Below are 13,581 nucleotides of genomic sequence, written 5' to 3'. Positions count from 1 at the left end.
AATGCACTTCCTTGGTGTCATTTTCTTTTTTCCTTTTTTTTCCTTATTTTAAAGTAAATTGCAAGTAACTTTTTACAAGTTTCCATGAGCCAAATCTTGCCAAGTTGCTTTCTTGCCCTCCCATGTGTTTTAAGTAAATCACGCAGGTTTCAAAGTGTTTCTTCAGAAAAGCCTCCTGGAAAAAGGTGTAATGCTCCTTTAAACTGTGCTGTTTTTGGAGGATTGATGCTACGTCGCTCTCTGCTGGATCAACTGTGTAACAGCAGCGCTTGAATTCTGCATTTCGTTTTTCTTTATCCGACAGTTTATGTGTGTATGAATGGAGCAGGATCAGTAGATCTGTGATAAAGTGATCGATTCGACTCCGCTTCAGCTTTCTCCAAAATTAAACAGATCTTCTGACGGACTTAAACCGCGATTAAAACATTAAATCTGGAAAATGAATCGCATGAATGTGAATAGAGCGCAAGAAGAGAGTACGGAAGTCAAAGACTGCCAATTCAAATTTTAAATTAAAAACATTTTCATTTAATTTGTTAATTTGTTTGAAAGGTTGTACAAAGAAAGTACTTTTTCAGTGGTCTTATATGTTATGTACGTCTGGTAGCAATTAATAATAATATTACTAATAATAATAATAATAATAATAATAATAATAATAGGGTAAGGGTTAGGGTAGGGTTTTATTCATACAGCGCTTTTCACAGTACTCAAAAGTTAATTATAGTCAGTAAAACATACCGAATAAATAAAAGCAAGATCAGTTAAAGCAAGACTGACAAGCAATTATACATTTATAAACCCTAAAAAAAATCAATTTAAACTTTTTTTTGAAATTCATTTAATTTTCCCACAACTTGGTTTTATTTTAATATTGGCAGCCAAAGACTTCTACCTTTCTAACTTTTACCTCTGAGGTGTAGTACAGGAAAGTATAAAATACCCTAAAATTCCAAAGTACAAGTATCTCAGATTTGTACCTAAGTACAGTAGGCCTAATTGAGTAAATGTATTTTTTTTTCATACCTCGTGTGTGTTTGTGTGTGTGTGTGTGTGTGTGTGTGTGTGTGTGTGTGTGTTTGAGCTGACTGACCAGCAGGGGGCGTCCTCACATTTACACTGACTGTTAATAATGTTGTTTCATGTTCCCTGAGCTTTGACTGGGAGGCACTCACCTCTACGCCTTAGGTTTTTTTAAGTTTTTTTTTTTTTAAGTCTGCCTCGTGTTTTTGCTTTAGTTACACGAGAAACTCGGTATAACAAAAAAAAATTGAAAAATAATTAAAAGATGTTTATTGTTCAAATCAAGGTTTAAGGTTTATTTGTACACAGTAAAATGACAGAAACACAAAAACAAAAGAAGGCAAAATTGTGCAGGTGGGATTAAGATTATAGAGAATCTAACCTCAATAAGTATTTATAAACAAATGCAAAAGTCATATGATCAGAACAGTAAATTAACAAGTTCTAAAACAAGCAAAAATAAACAAGAATTAACAAAAAAAAACTTCTGCAGAAAACTTTTCTTAAAACCAATTTAAGGCTTTAGACAAACAATTAGCTTATGTGTCAGCGAACTCAACATGTTAATTTTACTTTTTTCTCACTAATCACCGTAATCATTTATTTATTTATTTTAACTGCATCAAAAATACAAAATATACTTTAATTTCGGCTGTTTTAATTTTCCAAATGACCATTTTACTGATGTTTACATGTATATATATAAAATAATAATAATCCATTTTATTTATACAGTGCTTTTTACAATACTCAAAAGTTAATTATAGTCAGTAAAACATATCAAATAAATAATAGTAACATCAGTTAAAGCAAGAGCGACAAGCAACTCAAGCAAACTCTTTCTAACTTTTACCTCTGAGATGTAGTACAGTAAATATATATATATATATATATTAAATTCTTTCTTTTTTTTCTCTTTTTCGTATTTTCAGGTAATTTTATTTAAACTTTAAAAGGTGTATTTATAGAGGGGCGTGTCCTCCGGATGCAGCTGGATTTGCCCGCCAGTCAGCGCTCAGGGCTGGCTCCGCCCCCGCGGTGGTGATGTTGCCTGCTGCAGTTGCTGCTCTGTAATTCAAAGTCAACTTTTCACCGAGCAACATCTCCGGAGAGCCGAGCCAAAAACACCCAACTTCTGTATCCGAGCAGGAGCTCCGTTTGTCGGATATAAAGTGCTCATTGGAGCCGTTTAAAGCGGGACCGGAGATACAGACGGTTTCTTTTTTCTGTGCCATGTTTTTCTGACGGATTATTTGATGAAGCCTTCACCTGCAGGTAAGCTCGTTTTAATGACACTTGACATTCCTGCGGCTGCAGCTCCGCCCGGAGACAAACATTTCTGCAGGTTATTTAAAAATAACACACGTTTTCTCCAACTTAACGCCCAAACCGACAACTAATCAATATATTCTCGTTATATCAGCCGTCTCATTGCTCTGAATTAACCGAAAATGCAAATGCAAACCGAAGCAACTTGATCTGCTCCTGAGAAAGGTGGCCCTTCGGTTCAGCAACACCCGCACCGAATCCCATTAAAGATTTTGGATTAAACGATTTATCAGATCTTAACATTCAATTAAACACGGAAAAACATATGCAACCAAAACATCGGGAGGATTTCTAAATTTCGGCATACGTCTAACAAACAAAACTGCGACCTAGTAATTTAAATTTAACTTTTATCACCGATTCCCCTGTTATTCCTCGCGCATTCTTAAAGAAAATGAACTACAGCAGTAGAAGGGGATTGCGAGGAGTTTGGCGTTTTACAAAGCATTTTATTTAAAATTTAGAGTTTAACAGTTGATACAGTGTATGCCGAAATTACCAGAAGATCTCAGACTAGCTTGTGATGATTATTTTAGATGTTTATCTGGGTTTATGCTTAATGACACTAAAGTATACCCTAAATTAGCAACATTTTAAACGGACTTTGGTAGACTTTGTAATGTGAGACAAATGAAGGTGAAGGGCAGCTCCACGCTCTGCACGCTGACCCGCAATGTGTCTGATAAAGACAAAAACACCTGAATCCACCTGGATAAAAGACAAAAACAGGCTACCCGAGCCGTGCTAACGGACAGGTGTGTGTGTGTCTTATCCCCGCAACAGGCGGGCTGTCCCCGGCTGTGTGTCCGGGGCTGCCCGCTGTGTGTCGGAGCCCTTTTGTTTGGCTTGGCCTGAATTGTAGCCCGGTTGCCAGGGATGACAGAGATAGCACGGGTCCGCATTGTTCCCGCCGGGGTTACCGGAAGGTCTCCGCGGTAGTATTTTATCTTCTTTTGTGTTTTTTTTTAAAACAAACGGTTCCTGTTATCTTTAACCGCGGGGTTTAAGCTAGCAGCTCACCTGGTTTTAGCGGGAAAAAACAAAACACAGGAATGTCATTTAGTTTATTTTTTTGTTTTCCATTAAAGCTGACCCATAATTAATGTTTGACCTGTATTAATAAATGTTTAGGGTGAAATAAATCATTAATATGTTTTCTAAGGTTTTAAGACGTTTCTGCGATATCATGACATTCCTCTGATTTCAGGGATTTTTGCACATTTCTAGGATTTTAAGACATTTTCAGGATTTTAGAACAATTCAAGCATTGGAGCGTGTTTCTAGGATTTTAGCACGACTCTAGGATTTCAGAGCATTTCCAGGATTTCAGGTGTTTCTAGGATTTTAGGTGTTTCTAGGATTTTAGGACATTTCTAGGATTTTAGGACATTTCTAAGATTTGAACACATTTCTTGGATTTTAGGACATTTCTAAGATTTTAGCATGTTTCTTGGATTTTAGCACGACTCTAGGATTTCAGAGCATTTCCAGGATTTCAGGTGTTTCTAGGATTTTAGGACATTTCTAGGATTTTAGCACATTTCTAGGATTTTAGGACATTTCTAGGATTTTAGCACGTTTTTAGGATTTCAGGGTGTTTTTATGATATTGGGACATTTCTAGGATTTTAACATGTTTCGAGGATTTTAAGAAATAACCAGAATTTTAGGTCGTTTCTAGGTTTTTAGCATGTTTCTTGGATGTTTTGGATGTTTCCGGGATTTTAGGACGTTTCTAGGATTTAAGGACATTAGGGTCTTAACTAGGACCTCTGTTGGGGGTGTGGGGGATCCTCCATTGGCTGTTTTTTTGATCAACAAGCTCTATTTTGGTGCTGTTTTATGCGCTCTGACACCTTATGTTTATATAAAAATATGTATATTTGTCAAAGGGAGAGTTCACTGTCGATGTTTCGAAACACGAACATCTTCGACTCTTCAGATATGTTTTATTAAAATGAGCTTCTGTTGAATTTTGGGATGTTTTGGACGGAAATCAGTGAGTTAAATTTTGAGTGAATTTTAGTCTAATTTTGTTGAATTTTGAGCCTTCTCTGCTCCCCTCCTTGTTGGGCGTGATATTCCTTGAACGCTGCGCTGTAAGCTCGCCGTCGGCTGTTTTTCTGTGGAGGTCAAAGGTCACCAGGCTCTTGGGCAGCTCCATGTGCTGATGCAGAACACTTGAAGGACCTTTGAGCTCAGCGCTGTTGTGTAATCCGAACGGTTTTCTGCTGCTTTGTCCCGTTTTAAGAGCATCCTGTTTGAGTCAGATAGCGAGGGATTAAAGTCCACATCTGGTCCCGGATCTGGTTTCTGTTGGGACTCTGGTCTTTGTGGGAAACATCCCTCCAGCTGTTTACCTCCAGAGGGGCTGACAGAGACTATTTCGGGATGTTTCCCAGGCCTGGAGGTCTCTGCTGGGGCACTTTTTACTTTCTAAACATCCAGCGATGAAGGATGTCGTTTATTTAACTCAGAATAATCTGCAGGGAAAAATACTTCAAGTCAAAGATCTGTTTACAAAATTTAACCAAGAAACATTTTTTTTAAAATTATGTTTTAAAAGGAATTTATTCAGCTTAGGGCTGTCGAGATGAAGCCCGCCGATATTAGTGATTACGTGATATTTAGCCTTCAAGTTAAATATTGATTTAATGTTAATAATTCACATTATATTGTGTTAATAATCCATTGCTCCTAAAATAATCTGTTTCTTTCCATTCTCACTTTGCCATCCTAACACCAGCTGTTTGCCTTTTCCATGAAGTGTAATTGCTCTTTTCTGTAAGATTTTGTACAGTTATGGTTTCAGATTTTAATTTGATCTCAATGGCCAAAAAAGAGACAAAATGCACAATAAATAAAGTTAAGGATGAATTTGACAATTGTAATTATTATTATTATTATTATTATTATTAATTTTATTATTGACTTTTGTCTGCAGGGTTTGACAGTAAAGCAGGAGACGTTTGTGTCCTTTTTCTAAAAGTTTTTGGACAAATTTCCCAACTTCCATGTTCAATTTTGTGCTAATACTAATACAATCCTGCAGTACTTTTACTCTTACTTCTACTACTACTACTATTACAACTCAACATTAAAGTTTAAATGCATCATCAACAAACTTTGACAAATCTTGCAAAATCTCCAACTAAAATAATTTAAGTAAACAATCAGAGAAAAAAAACGAATCGGTCTTATTTTTTAAAACACGTTGTTGTTTTGTAGGTTTTCGGATTGTTTGGTCCGTAAACGTCCGTCACAGTTTCCCTGTGACCTGCTGATGTTGTTAATGTCGCTGACTGTTGCCGGGGCGTCTCCGGGGAAAGCCCGTACTGTTAGTGTGTCGTCGGTCGCCGTGGCGACGGGTGATGTAACTGTACCTGCCAGGTGCTGCTGTGATGTGATGTGTTGTTGGAGGAGGAGGATTATGGGAAACAGGAAACTGGAGCTGATCAGTTTTTTGGGAGATTGACGGGAGTCGAGTTTCATGTTTACATTAAGTGAGGATGTAAAACGGCGGGATGTCGTCACGTTTATTGATCCATCAGAGGTGGACTGATCACTGTACAGGGTCGTAGATTTCAGAAATATCAGTGCGAGTAAACTCTTTTTTTAACCCTTTAAAACCTAGTTCAGCACCAGTTTTTTATAATGCGTTACTTCACCACTCACAAACTATTTCTCCTTGCTTCTTCAAAATCGAAGAAAATTGGTCTGATTTCTTTTAAAGGCACATAGAAAAAGGAAATTACCAACTTTGCAAGAAATGTCCTACATTTTGCAAAAAAAAGCAAAATGTGAAAAAAATGACCTGAAAATTAGTTTAAGAAACTATATTTTTAATTATTATAATTATATATTTATGTTAAAGAAAAAAAATACAGATTTTTTTTTAATTTTCTGCACTTTTTGGGTAATTTTCTGCACTTTTTAATTTTTTTTTTTAAAACTTTTTTTTAGTGTATTTTCAGGTAATTTTCTTAATTTCTTTCTATTTTTGGGTGAATGTGTTGCCCATGTGTTGTCTCAATACACAACATGCAAAACAGATTTTCCTTTTGGTGATCACAGTCTGGGATCTGTCAGTGATCAGCAGCTACATTGACTGTGACAGGTCACCTGCTGGAAATATCATGTATTTCCTCCATATGCCAAATCTGGTCAAAATGAGAAATGGCCCAAAACTTTCAAGAAATTAGTAAATTGTGACAAGATTTTTTTCTAAAGGGTGGATTATAAGAAAATTATCAAAAAAGAAAAAACTGTACCGAAAACTATATTTATATTTATAATAATCAATTATAATTATCTATAATCATACTACAGAAAAAAAGATCCTTTAAATTTTCCAGACCCTTTTCCTGTTTTTTTTGGGCATGTTTTCAGGTAATTTTCTTTTATAATTTTCTTTAACCTTTTTTGACTTTTGAGCCTTCAAAATATTAATAAAATATGACTACACCGCAGACGATAATTTAACTTAATGATGTTCAATCATTTATTTTTTAAAGGACATTAAAGTCAAACTACATCTCAAGTTTTGATTTAAAAAAAATTGCATTTTGAGCCGTAAAGGTGCATATGAACAAATACTAATTACATTTAACAACAACAAAACAAAGGAAAAAAAAGAAAGAACATAAAATTGAACAAAATTTGTGTAAAATTTTAAAAAATGAAATCATTATGTATTTTTTCTGTAATAATGTAATTATAATATTTTTTTATTGTGGATTTTTTTTGCTTTTTCATTTGATAATTTTGTAGTGATCCCCCTCTTTTAAAGGGTCGGTTTCTTGTCCCCTTTTACAGATTTATTGCAGTCGGCGCTGCGTTTCTTGTTCAGTGGCTTGTTGTTGTTTTCTCGGGTTTAAAGGTGTCTTATTTGTGTTACAAAGTTTCTAGATTAACGTAATTGATTTTAACTTCCTAAAAACTGTCATAAAGTTGCTTTATCGCTGTTTAAGATCAAACTTTATTGATCCTGCAGAGCGAGGCGGGCGTTGTCTGTAATAAAAACTAAAAATAACTCAGGAAGCAAAGCTTTTATAACCAGTTGAACGTAGGAAACGCAGTAATCAGTCTGAAGTCGTCGTGTTCAGTCGGCCGCGTTGACGAGCTTGAAGGTGTCCTCTCCGCCACCTGTCAGCCAGCCTCTAAGCCCCGCCCCCTAACCCTCCGTAATGACTCATTAATTAGCGGCTTAAAGTCGTCGACAACAAGCTGCTGCAGCAAATCCAGCAGGTCCTGCAGAGACCTGGATCCTCAGTAATCTGCCACACATGAAGCACGGAGACTCTAACACTGCTGTCCGACTGTCTGTCTGTGAGGACTCTCTCAACCTGTGTTCACCTGCGGACGTCTCGCACAGGTAAGACCTCTGCGCGCTCATCTGTGGCAGTTCAGGGTCGCTCTGTGAGTCAAGGAATTTACTGGATTATTTTGAATTATTTTGCATTTTTTAAACGAGAAGTCGCAGTTTTCCGATACTGACAGACAACGTAAAAAAAAAAAGAATGCATGTAAAATAATCCATAAATTAAAAGCAATAAATCAGAGTAAAAATGAATAAAAAATACACAATTCTTAAATATGTAGAAAAATAGATGTTCCATGTTAAAATTAAATGGAAACAGCTAAATATCAAGGTAAAAATGACATAAAACATTCACCATTTCCACAGTTAACATTCAGAATTTGACGATGTGTTTTTATGAGCTTATGGGATGCTTCTGAAATGCATCTCTGAAATTGTAGGAATTGTCTGTTGTGGCCGTAATCAGCCTTTGCAGCTGTTTTGTGGATATCTGCACTCTACTATGTGCACTGTTTATTTATTTATTTATTTTTTAAATTTTAATTTGTTTTTGGGCTTTTTGCCTTTATTGCATATAGGACAGCTTTGGGGTGATGGGGTACCCGCTCTACCCGCTGGGCCACTGGGTGCCCCGGTGTGAATAGTTTTGATTTAAAAACGGTTCACAGGGCAAGTATTTTGCAATTTTCCTCTTTTCCTGAACAACCTATGGTCCAAAATTAACAAGAAATTAGTTAAAAGTTTCAAGAAAATTACCTGAAAATAAGCAACAAAAAAAAGACCCCCCAAAAAAAGCAGAAAATGAAAGAAAATATATGTTTATGTATATTTTTTTCTTGTAACATCATTTTAAGTATATAATTAAAATAGTAAATGGGTATTTTTCCCGAGTTTTTTTTATAATTTTCTAATAATCCCCACCCCCCTTCAAACACATTTTATACGTCAATTTCTTCCTCACCTTTGACTAATTTCTTGCAATTTGTGGAACATTTTTTGCCAAGTTTGCCTTTCCTTCTTTCTTTATGTTTTTGAAAGAAATCAAACAATTTTGCTGAGTTTTCAGAGGGTCAAATGGCTTGTGAGAGGCGTCTGAACTCCTGAAAAAAACTACAAATATCTCTATTTGTGTAGACGGGGCTCTAATGTGGGAGACGTGTTCTGGTTTTAATGGGTGTAAACCAGTGGAAGTCTTCACTGCAGTCACGTCGTCAGTGTGGATGAAGTTCAGGATGACCCGTTTGGCTCGACTCCAGACTTCACAGTTATTTTTAGTTTTACAGTTACTGCCGATCTGAATCAGAGTTGTAAACGCTGTTGTTTGGCTCCCGGCCCGATTTCTTTGTAGTGACACATGAATCTGTGTCGGTCAATGACGGCACTTTGTCTTTATTGGGCAGCTCTTCCTCTCTGTGTATAAACCAGCACAATAATTTACTCGGAAACTAAACTTCTGTTTATCTCTAAACTTCAGTTCCAGTAAGTCGTAATTTTAGTTTCGGCCTTTAAAGAACAGCAAAGTTTATTTGGAACATTTTTCTTTAAAAAGGGCAGAAAATGACCTGCAGCGTTTTAAAGCGGTAGTACAATATTTAGATGAATTCTCGTCTTTATTTTTTCTGTTAGGTGTTCAGATTGATATCATGTCTGTACATTGAATATGAAGCTGTTAAACTAAGCTTAACCCAAAGACCAGAAACAGGTGGAAACAGGCTCTGTCCAAAGGTCACAAAATCTGCCTACCAGCCCATCTAAAGATTACCGATTATCATGATATTTTTGCTTAATTCAAACAAAACTGAAGTGTAAAGACATCTGTTTTGTGGTTTTATGTGCTGTTGTTTTGTTGTGCTTTTGCAATATGGTGCTTTTTACAAGCCAAGCGCAGGTGATGGTAAGCAAACACCACTGCGGCTATGCTCATGTTTTTCTTTTTTCTTTTCCTCGGGAATGAAAAGGGCTAAAAGGGCTAGTCAGTATGGCTTTAAAATAATATCATTATATTTATAGACTATATAGCGATATATATCTTGAAATCTCCTAAACTACTAAAATACAAATTATGAAATGAACTACAGTTGCAAATAAAGTAGTCACTGCCATAAAGTAGTTTCATAAACTACTGTTAAAAAACTTTAATGGTAAATAAAGTGTAAAGTTAAATAAAGTACTGTTATAGTAATAAGTAAATAATTGTGAAGGACTCAGCTCGTCTCAGGCCAGATGTGTTGATGTTTTTGCTGTTTTAGCAGAAAGTTAAACTGTATCTGTGGAATGAGGATTCATCGACTGCAAGATGGAAACAAACTAACAGCTCTCACTTCATAAATTTATAGTATTTGCAAATTGCAGTAGTGCTTCATGGTCACAAAATTTGAGTCAACAGTGTAGGTCTGGAGCTCTGCAAAAGCCCTGATTTGTGTGTGTGTCTGTAAGAGGCGGAGAGCCGTAGGAGACAGAGGGAAAAACGAAACACCGAAGCGGGTCTCATACTGGTGGCTACAAAAACAAGACAATTTATACTTGATGTTCGGGATGATGTCTTTTATGCATCGCCAGGGAACAAGCCACGATACATCGAGTATATTTGTATATTCACCTTTTTTTTCCTTTTTTTGTGTGTTTTTGCTAATTTTCAGGTAATTTTCTTGTACTTTTCACTAATAACTTGCAAATTTTGGGCATTTTTTTGTAAAGTTCCATGTTTTGAAAGAGATTAAGCCAGTTTGCTGAGGTTTCAAGGGGTTAATCACTGCTGGGCAACTTCCCCTTACCGTAACAACATCGTTTGTGTTTGTTCCCTGTTATTTATGACAAAAAAACAACTAAAATTGCAGATTTTGTACACTGAAAATTGTGCCTCCTTTTAAATTGGAATTTTATTTATTGATTTATTTTGAAAGATTTATTTGTACATCCACAATATTCATGACAAAATAAAACATTTGGCAACACACACTCAGGAATTCAGGGATTTTGTTATCGGCATTAAATATACAAAGATTTCACACTGCACACACACAGAAAATGTGTAAACTGTGATGCAAAATATTTAAATAACAATCGAATTAACGTCACATTTACTCCAAATATGAAAAAATTGGCTCATCCTCAGTACCTTCATATCTGACCGACTTAAATTCAATATAAATAAACATGTATCATATATAAGTACTTGAATAATCTATCGAATACACTCATTACAAATGAATCTCTCAGGTGTGGCCCATAAACAATATTCCACAGGTGATCACACTAGTAAAGAAGTAAAGAGGCTGTATGTATGACATCAGCAGTTTGAGGATTATTATGGATTATTATTGTTATTATTAGCCTTCTTTAACGTGCAGTCCCTTTAACGCTCTTTAAAGACGGACTCTGAGGATGAACGCGTGATCGCACAGTTTGACGGTGAAACATGTGCTGCAGAGTCCAGTGTCACAGCTGCAGGATTACAGTCGATAGCAGCGCTGATGGATATGGATTAAAACACAGCCAGAGGTGACGAAACTCTGCCTGTAATCTAAATAAATCAAACTCAGCAGCTGTAATGGATCTCATCCCAGTTTGTAGTGTTGTGGCGATGATCCCACATAAACAATATACAAGTCATAACCTTTTTAAGTCAGGATTTGGTTAGCGTAGCTTAGCGTAAAGACTGGAAGCAGGTGAAAATGTTAGCTCCAATAAAAGAGAAGAAAGTGTTTGGACAGTAAAAATCATCTGTGGTCGAACTGGCTGATACGACAATAAATAATATCCATATTTTTAGGGTTTGCAGCATTTGGGGCGGGGCAATATAAAGATTCTTCTTAAATATTATACATATTTATATATCCTGATATGGAATAAATTAGTACATTTTTGTGTTTTTTTTTAACTAGTTTTAAAGGCTTCATTACTGTAAAGTGATGTACTTTTCTTAATTTATCAGGCAGCTGTACTTGTTTTAATACTAAATTTTGTAAGTCATCCGTACAATATTGTCACATCAAAGAGGAAATTTTGGTAAAATGTTCGATTCTGTCTCCCAGTTCCAGCAATAAAGTAATAAAATAATTAAGTGCTTTTTAGGAGATTTAAAAAATATCGAGATATATAGTATATTGTGTAAGGAGATATAGCCTAGTCCAGTTCTTACTGTAATGCTTGGTGTATATATGAGTACTGCAATACTATGCGGTCTGGTTTTACTCTCTTTTTTAAGAGGAGGCTGCAGCTTGAATGTAGTGTTTTCAGGGATGGAACATTTTCATGGTGCTGCTACTTTGAGCAACAGTCGTGTTTTTTGGCGTGTTTTGCAGATGATGGCAGTCTGTGGTTTCACGAATGTTCCCCTCAAAACGAACCACCTTCAGATGATCTCCCGTTCGAACTGAAGTGAATTAAGCACAATGATTGATGTCAGATAGTCAGAGCTGGTAGAAATTTGCTTTCCGCCATTATGGTTGTTGCTCTGCGGACTTTTTAATGCTCTGCAGCCGTGACCGAAGGTGTTATGTTTTTGGGTTGTCTGTTTGTCCGTCACGTTCTTTTAAACTCGATATCTCAAGATATTTCTTCAAATTTTGTGCAAGCGTTCACTTTATGTCCAGGATGAACTGATTAGTGTTTGGTGGTCAAAGGTCAAGGTCACTGTGACCCTGTACATCCAATTTTCATGAATGAGATATCTCATAACAACTAGAAAAATTTGTTCAATTTTGGCACTAACATCCACTTTATGTCAAAGATGTAGTGATTAAAATTTGGTGGTCAAAGCTCAAGGTCACTGTGACCCTGCAAGTCTCATTTTCATGAACATGATATCTCAAGAACACCTTCAGGAAATTTCTTCAAATTTGGCACAAACGTCCACTTTATGTCATTATGAACCGATTCATATTTGGTGGTCGTAAGTCAACACTGTGACCCTGCATGTCCCATTTTTGTGAACATGATATCTCAAGAACACCTTCAGGAAATTTCTTCAAATTTGGCACAAACGTCCACTTGGACTCTACAATCAACTGATTCCATTTCGGCGGCCAAAGGTCAATGTGGGGGATGTGTCTAATTCTAGATAACGAGAAAGCTCAAGAAGGCCTTGAGGGAATTTCCTCAAATTTGACCCAAAGGTCCATTTGGACATATCGTTTGGTAAAGTGTCCTCTGTGTCACTGTAAAGTGTCCTCTGTGGGACAGTGAAGTGTCCTCTGTATGTAGGTTAGATTGAGCTATATGAGAAGCAGCTCCCAGCAGATCTGTGTGGCCTCGATCCTGTCGGGGAGTCAGAGGATAATGAATCAATCCTCGCAGCAGAAGCTGCTCTCATTATGACTGAGCTGTTAAATACAATCAGAAAATCAGAACAAATGTTTCACACATTTTTTTTACACATTTATTAATAAAAAAATAAAGAGATTATTTGAATTGACTTTAAAAAAACGGACCTGGTTATTTAGCGCTGTTAAGATATAATGAAGGCTTTTATTTTGCATTATTGTAAAAATGTGTTTGTGCCTGAGAATTGAGTGTGAAAATAATGATTGTCGTAATTCATTTTTTCCCTGAAGTTAAATTAGAAAATATAGATGAACTTTTAAAATTAAAAAATAAAAAATAATAAGTAAATTACAAGTAAAAATTGTTTTAGGATTATAATTGGACTAGAAAAGTTTCTGACTTAATTCTAAGAACTTGGAGAAAAATGGACTTAAATTTTTCGAGATATTATTAAATGATAGTAAAAACTAAAAAAAAACAACATTTTTGACAAATTGTTTTGCGCTAGGGTAAGAAAATAATAATATAATAAAAGTCATTAATATAGCTACACTTTTAAAATTCATGGTTGATTTTTTTTCCAGATTAAAGTAGAGATTTTAAAGAATTTGTGTTTATGTCAGAGAATAATTTGAGAATAAAATG

At 35.7% G+C, this 13,581-nt stretch overlaps 2 protein-coding genes across 11 annotated transcripts in view; both read left to right on the top strand.

Annotated features, from left to right (window-relative positions):
- Positions 1–13,581, top strand: part of crebl2 (cAMP responsive element binding protein-like 2) — a 68,485-nt gene that overhangs the window by 43,598 nt on the left and 11,306 nt on the right. The window lies entirely within an intron of this gene.
- Positions 2,089–13,581, top strand: part of eps8a (EGFR pathway substrate 8a, signaling adaptor) — a 47,605-nt gene continuing 36,112 nt past the window's right edge. For 3 of the 10 annotated variants that reach the window (XR_015775484.1, XM_088072552.1, XM_088072554.1), the window contains exon 1: positions 7,284–7,725. The gene's annotated coding sequence lies outside the window, so the exon portion shown is untranslated. Of the gene's footprint in view, positions 2,299–7,280; positions 7,726–13,581 lie in introns of those variants that run through there. The other 7 variants (XM_088072556.1, XM_088072551.1, XM_088072557.1 and 4 more) reach the window with 5 other exon arrangements.

Source organism: Plectropomus leopardus, chromosome 22 (assembly GCF_026936395.1).
Source record: "Plectropomus leopardus strain MGB_pleo_1.0 chromosome 22, ASM2693639v1, whole genome shotgun sequence".
Taxonomy (NCBI): Eukaryota; Metazoa; Chordata; class Actinopteri; order Perciformes; family Serranidae; genus Plectropomus; species Plectropomus leopardus.
The sequence above is the reverse complement of the archived record's forward strand: the minus strand, read 5'-3'. Positions and strand labels throughout refer to the sequence as shown.